We start from the raw sequence: 6,338 nt of genomic DNA, 5'->3' as shown, positions 1-6,338 counted from the left end.
CATCAGACCAACAAAATATGATCAATCCTCCCCTCACAATTAGTTTAGGATCAGAAACCAAATATTTTTACTATCTAATAACTTTTGATGCGTGGTATATGATTAATTTCTCTACCACAATACACAAAGATAGGTTTTCTAAGGAAGATTGGGGATATGTGTTAGTTTTTCTAACATTAGGGAGATGGAAAATATACTATATGAATCGAATTATCATTAATATGATCCTCACTTAGAAGATAATTCAAGTCAAATACCAGAAGCATTTGCTGATCCAAAATTAAATATAATATTTCAGTTACAAATGCTCCTATTAAAATTTGAGTCCCTGAAGGATAAAGTTTACTGCACGCATGAAGCGTAGTAAACCAATCGGTTCCAAAGGTAACAATCCTTGAAAAATGATAGGAGCAAATGATCAAAATGATCATAATGGGGAGGAGATGGACTCTAGAAGAGCCCATGACATAACATTTCATGAAACTCCAGAAGAAGTTCAGGTACCTGAAAATATAGAAAGTGATGAGATCTCAACAAGTTATGTCGTTTAGGAATCGATACAAAATGATCGTTGACGACATATTTGATACAATATAGTACACAATATTATAAATGATTGTGAGGATCGGACATGTAGTCCAGACATATGAAGATGTCATGCCATCTAAATGCAAGTCATAATCTATATGACTCATTTGATTAAGTCAATATAAAGATCCTTGAAGGATTTAAAATGGCTGAAGCATATAGTTCAAAGTATCGTGAAATGTACTCAATCAAATTACAAAGATCTTTGTACGATTTAAATCAATCTGGGCACATGTGATATAATCGTCTTAGTACATATTTGCTGAAAGAAGGTTACATAAATGATGTTATTTGTCCATGTATTTTTATAAAGAAAATGGCATAAAAATTTATTATACTTGTTGTTTATGTTGATGACTTAAATCTTGTTGGAACTCCAGAAGAGCTCCAAAAGGCAATTGAATATCTTAAGAAAGAATTTGAGATGAAAGATCTTGTAAAGATAAAACTTGGTCTTGGACTGCAAATTGAACATTTAGCAGACGAGATCTTTATACAACAATCTGCCTATACAGAAAGGGTCTTAAAATGCTTTTACATGGACAAAGCGCACCCATTGAGTACACCAATGGTTGTTCGATCACTTGAAGCGAATAAGGACCCGTTCTGACCTCCAGAAGAGGATAGGGAACTCTTTGGTCTTGAAACACCCTATCTCAGTACAATTGGTGCACTTATGTATCTTGCTAATGCTACAAGGCCTGACATAGTATTTTATGTTAATTTACTAGCAAGATATAACTCTTCTCCTACACTGAGACATTGGAATGAGTTTGTTTTATGCTAACAAAGGTAGTGCATATCTTGTTGGTTATGCAGATGCTGGTTATTTATCTGATCACTATAAAGCTCGATCTCAAATTGGGTACGTGTTTACATGTGGAGGTACTATCATATCATTACACTCCACAAAGCAATCAATTGTTGCTACTTCTTCAAATCATGTTGAGATAATAGCTATTCATGAAGCAAGTAAGGAATGCGTATAGTTGAGATCAATGATTCATTTTATTCAAGAAAAATATGATTTGGAATGTGATAAAATATCCACAATTTTATACGAAGACAATGCTGCATGCATAGCCTAATTAAATGGGGGATTTTTAAAAGGAGATAAAACGAAGCACATTTCACCAAAATTATTCTACACACATGATCTTCAGTGACATCAATGTACAACAAATCCGTTCAAGTGACAATCCAACAGATTTGTTCACTAAATCTTTGGCAACTTCAACTTTTGAGAAAATGGTATACAAGATTGGAATGCGGAGACTCAAATATTTGGAACAAGATTTGCATCAGGGGGAGTAAAATACGCATTGTACTTTTTTTTACTTAACTAAGGTTTTTCCCATGGGGTTTTTCTTGTAAGGTTTTTAATGAGGCAGCTAGAATTACGTATTAATAAATATGTGTACTCTTTTTCCTTCACTAGGATTTTTCCCACTGGATTTTTCTTAGTAAGGTTTTAACGAGGCACAATATCTTTTAATGAACATCCAAGGGTGAGTGTTATGAAAATAATTAAGATGTGGATGTCCTTTTATTACTCTGCTATAGATAATCTTCCTGAAGAAGATTATCCGTTTGGTACTCTATTGAAATTTATCTATAAGCAGGTGATGCAGGCAGGTTGCAACAACTCAATGAAATATTTTGCAGCAGCTTCTTATTAAACAGCCAGGTTGCAAGCAGCTCATGCAGATAGCTTACAAGCAACTCAATAAAAGCCTCGCAGCTGCTACCTTTCTTCTATAAATAGATGAGTTTTCAGTTCATTATGTAGATCAGTTTGAAGTTGAATAAAAATATCAATTTTCCTCTATACTTGTCTTCGATTTATTTACTTTTCCGTCTTTATTTTATAAGAGAAACAATGTTAAAGGCAGCAAATATTAGAACATTGGAGAAGCGTAATATCAGTATATTCAAACACCCTCTACCACAAGCAACAAAATACATCCATGCCTACTTGGACAATTGCGAACCATGCACTTGCAATTCATCAAAATTCAAAATTCCTTACTCCGTCTCATGCCCATAGTTTTACTGAAAAACTACATACGCGTAAGGGAATGATTGGGAGACAATTAAAAGAGTAGTGTAGCACCGAATGAGAAGCAGGAGTATAGCGCCTCATTTCTTGGACTGGAAAATAACTTCCCTGGCCCCTAGGAAAGTCATTTTCCACTAAGGGTTCGTTTGGTGTGAAAAAAATAATTCTAGAAAAATATGTGATTTTCTTACTTATTTTTTGATATTTGATTAATTAGCGGGATGTTTTCTTTTTTGAAAAATATATAATCTACACAAACACTATAGGAAACGAAATTGGTGAAGGTGGGGGATGAGCTGGACGGTGGGAGACTGGTCCGGGGTCAGGAGTTGGTGTCGTGATTAGGATCGGGATCTAGGCCACTGACCTTTGACCCCTATTCCGAACCCGACCCTGACCCCTGATCGCGAATCCAATATTGACCATGAACCTCAAACCCTGACATCTTGACCGTTGGGATTGGAATTTGGGTGCCGAGGTCCGAGGGCAGAGGGTGCAGTGGTGGGGGTAGATCAGGGATGGTTGGGGTGAGGTTGTTGTATTGGTAAAAAAAAATAAACTTAACGCGTGTACCATTCAGAAGAGGACATGTGGCAAGAATTGATTAGTAATCCTACACGCCAACTAGAGTATAAACCGAGAAGCTAGAAAACCGGAGATAGACGGAAGACTCCTTGGAGGATCAACTAGAAGACTCGGAAAGAAAGACAAATATCCAGAGAATTTATAAATGATTAAGGAGTGCGCGAATAAGAAGGATAACAGATCAACAGACATCAGAGTATCCGAGATTCATCATCAAAACTACAGTTACGAGATTCAGTACTAAAGCAGCTATTACAAATGATTCAAATGACCAGAATAAATGAGTGTAACGACAACACAACTCAAAGAAACGACAACCCGGATTCATCACTATAAAAGCTAAAGTTTTATTCATTTTAGGGACGATTGGCACTCACCATAACCACCATTTATATGAAAAACCTTATTTTTTGACAGTCTTATAAAATCTATATAATAAAGCTCCAGGCATTCAAGTCTCAAGTGATCATCAAACAACATCTCCCTTATTATTTTTTGCTCTATAATTCTTTATTTTGTCTCACATTTTATCTTAACGTCTAATTATTATTTAGATTGAATCTGTTACTTTTAGTCCTCAATTATAACTTTAATTATTTTACTCTTGAATTAGATTTTTGGTTAAACAATTTAACGCCCACCGTGGGGCTAGAGCAATTTTGTTGTTCATCTAAATATACTAAGTTACTAACAGTTTTTTCCTTTTGTATTTGCTATCAATTTAATCTAGCAACATGGCCGGAGATTTGCCGACCATTAATGCTAATGAGAAGAACCAAGTGGAGGATGGTTCCACTGGACATAACGACAATAACTGTAACTAATTTCTAAGAATTGATGGATTGTCTTCCCGGAGAAATTCCCCACCATGATGTTCAAGGGAATTATCACCAGAACGAACCGCATGAGAGACATCCGAAATGTTCGAATTGCGGAGTTCATAAGCACACATAGATCCTAGAGACAGCAAATTAACAAAGCCATGATAAATTTAGCGGCAACTGTAAGTGCCATGTCGCCAACATCACCAAGGGTTGATCTTACTAACACGCCTTGCAATTCTGACACTGTGGGACTCCCAATGACGCTGGAATGGAAGGTTCAAGTACACCTAATAATTCAGATTTTTAAAATCTAGTTCTAACCTTGTAAAAATATATCAACGAGCAAGGCGAACTATGGAACAAATCACTAAAATTCCTCTCGTAATCAAAGGAATCGATATGGATAAATACTCGCAATAACCTTGGAAAGAAAATGTAGCTCCGTTGCCGATTATAAAGAAGTTCAAGATGCCGGATATCCCAAAGTATGACGAGACATCACATCCTCGGGGTTCACATCGTAGCATATACAACCAGAATCAAAGGAAACAACTTAACGAAATCGAAAATAGAGTCAGTACTCGTGACGAAACTTGGAGAAACCTTCACAAAGAGATCATTATCGTGGCATTTCTTGCTTCCCGAAACCTCAATTGGCTCCTTTGCAAAACTTGCCAAAACTTTGTCAAGGCTCACGCTAGAGCGCAAAAATTTGAAAAATGAATCGAAGATATCTTCAAAATATAACAAGGATATAATGATGTACTCTGAGAATTCATTAGTCGATTCTATAGAGAGCTAATGCTATTACCTCAAGTTCCTCATAATTGGGCAGCAATTGCCTTCACTATAAATCTCAATGAAAGAAACTCTGAAGCTACTAGGAGATTGAAGAAAAGTTTACAGGAATTCCCACCAACTACTTAGAATGACATACACAATCGATACAACACCAAACTCCAAGTAGAGGAGGACATGATAAGTCATCTTAACAATGATAACAGTTGTGGAGGCAAGTATATTAACAACCTAAATTGTTCATCAAGATGCACGGAGTGCAAGATTGCATATAAGTGTTCATAACACGCAGCGAAAGACAATAACAATCCTAGGCAGAACTTTTCGTGTTTAAAATTTATTTATATGTCAAAGATCGGATCTAAGATGTACCTGGTGAAGAGAGTCCCGTTTTAAATTTCTTCGATAGTGCGAAGACTCTATGCGTATCCACACCGAGACTGATCCTTGCTATCAACTCCTGGATCAATGAAATCCCGTGAACAAATTGAATGAAAATATTGTGTTGAAATTTTTCTCAAAAATCTCAACTCAAAGGTAAAAGAACAAGAAATAATTTTTTTGTACTAGTATTTTCTATCTTGGCTTTGTATTGCACTATTACTTTCTCAAAGCAATTTTCTTCTCAAGAATAACTCTCTTAGTTTTTACAATATGTATAAGATATATCACCCTAATTCTTAATTAGGACTCACACATATATATAAACATAATTTTCATTGAAAAATACAAATCACATGCTTTATGATAAATATTTAAAAAATATGTAACTAATTTATGGAATTCAATTCTAAATTGAATTCTACAACTTAGTCATACTTTTTAAAATAAAAATATGTAATTCATTTATGGAATTCAATTCTAAATTGAATTCTATAACTTAGTCAATATTTTAAAATAAAAATATGTAACTCATTTATGGAATTCAATTCTAAATTGAATTCTACAACTTAGTCATACTTTTTAAAATAAAAACATGTAATTCATTTATGGAATTCAATTCTAAATTGAATTCTATAACTTAGTCAATATTTTAAAATAAAAACATGTAACTCATTTATGGAATTCAATTCTAAATTGAATTCTACAACTTAGTCATACTTTTAAATTGAATTCTATAACTTAGTCAATATTTTAAAATAAAAATATGTAATTCATTTATGGAATTCAATTCTAAATTGAATTCTATAACTTAGTCAATATTTTAAAATAAAAACATGTAACTCATTTATGGAATTCAATTCTAAATTGAATTCTACAACTTAGTCATACTTTTTAAAATAAAAACATGTAATTCATTTATGGAATTCAATTCTAAATTGAATTCTATAACTTAGTCAATATTTTAAAATAAAAATATATAACTCATTTATGGAATTCAATTCTAAATTGAATTCTATAACTTAGTCAATATTTTAAAATAAAAATATATAACTCATTTATGGAATTCAATTCTAAATTGAATTCTACAAATATTAATTATA

The 6,338-nt window shown here is 33.5% G+C and overlaps 1 long non-coding RNA gene across 1 annotated transcript; it reads right to left on the bottom strand.

Annotated features, from left to right (window-relative positions):
- Nucleotides 1-243: 243 nt before the first annotated feature.
- Nucleotides 244-5,536, bottom strand: LOC117278884 (uncharacterized). Its single transcript, XR_011409754.1, has 2 exons — nt 5,227-5,536; nt 244-504 (listed from the first exon to the last, which is right to left on the bottom strand). It is a non-coding gene; the product is annotated as an uncharacterized lncRNA (long non-coding RNA).
- Nucleotides 5,537-6,338: the final 802 nt, after the last annotated feature.

This window comes from Nicotiana tomentosiformis, chromosome 7 (assembly GCF_000390325.3).
Source record: "Nicotiana tomentosiformis chromosome 7, ASM39032v3, whole genome shotgun sequence".
Taxonomy (NCBI): domain Eukaryota; kingdom Viridiplantae; phylum Streptophyta; class Magnoliopsida; order Solanales; family Solanaceae; genus Nicotiana; species Nicotiana tomentosiformis.
This window is presented reverse-complemented; position numbering and strand designations above follow the sequence as displayed.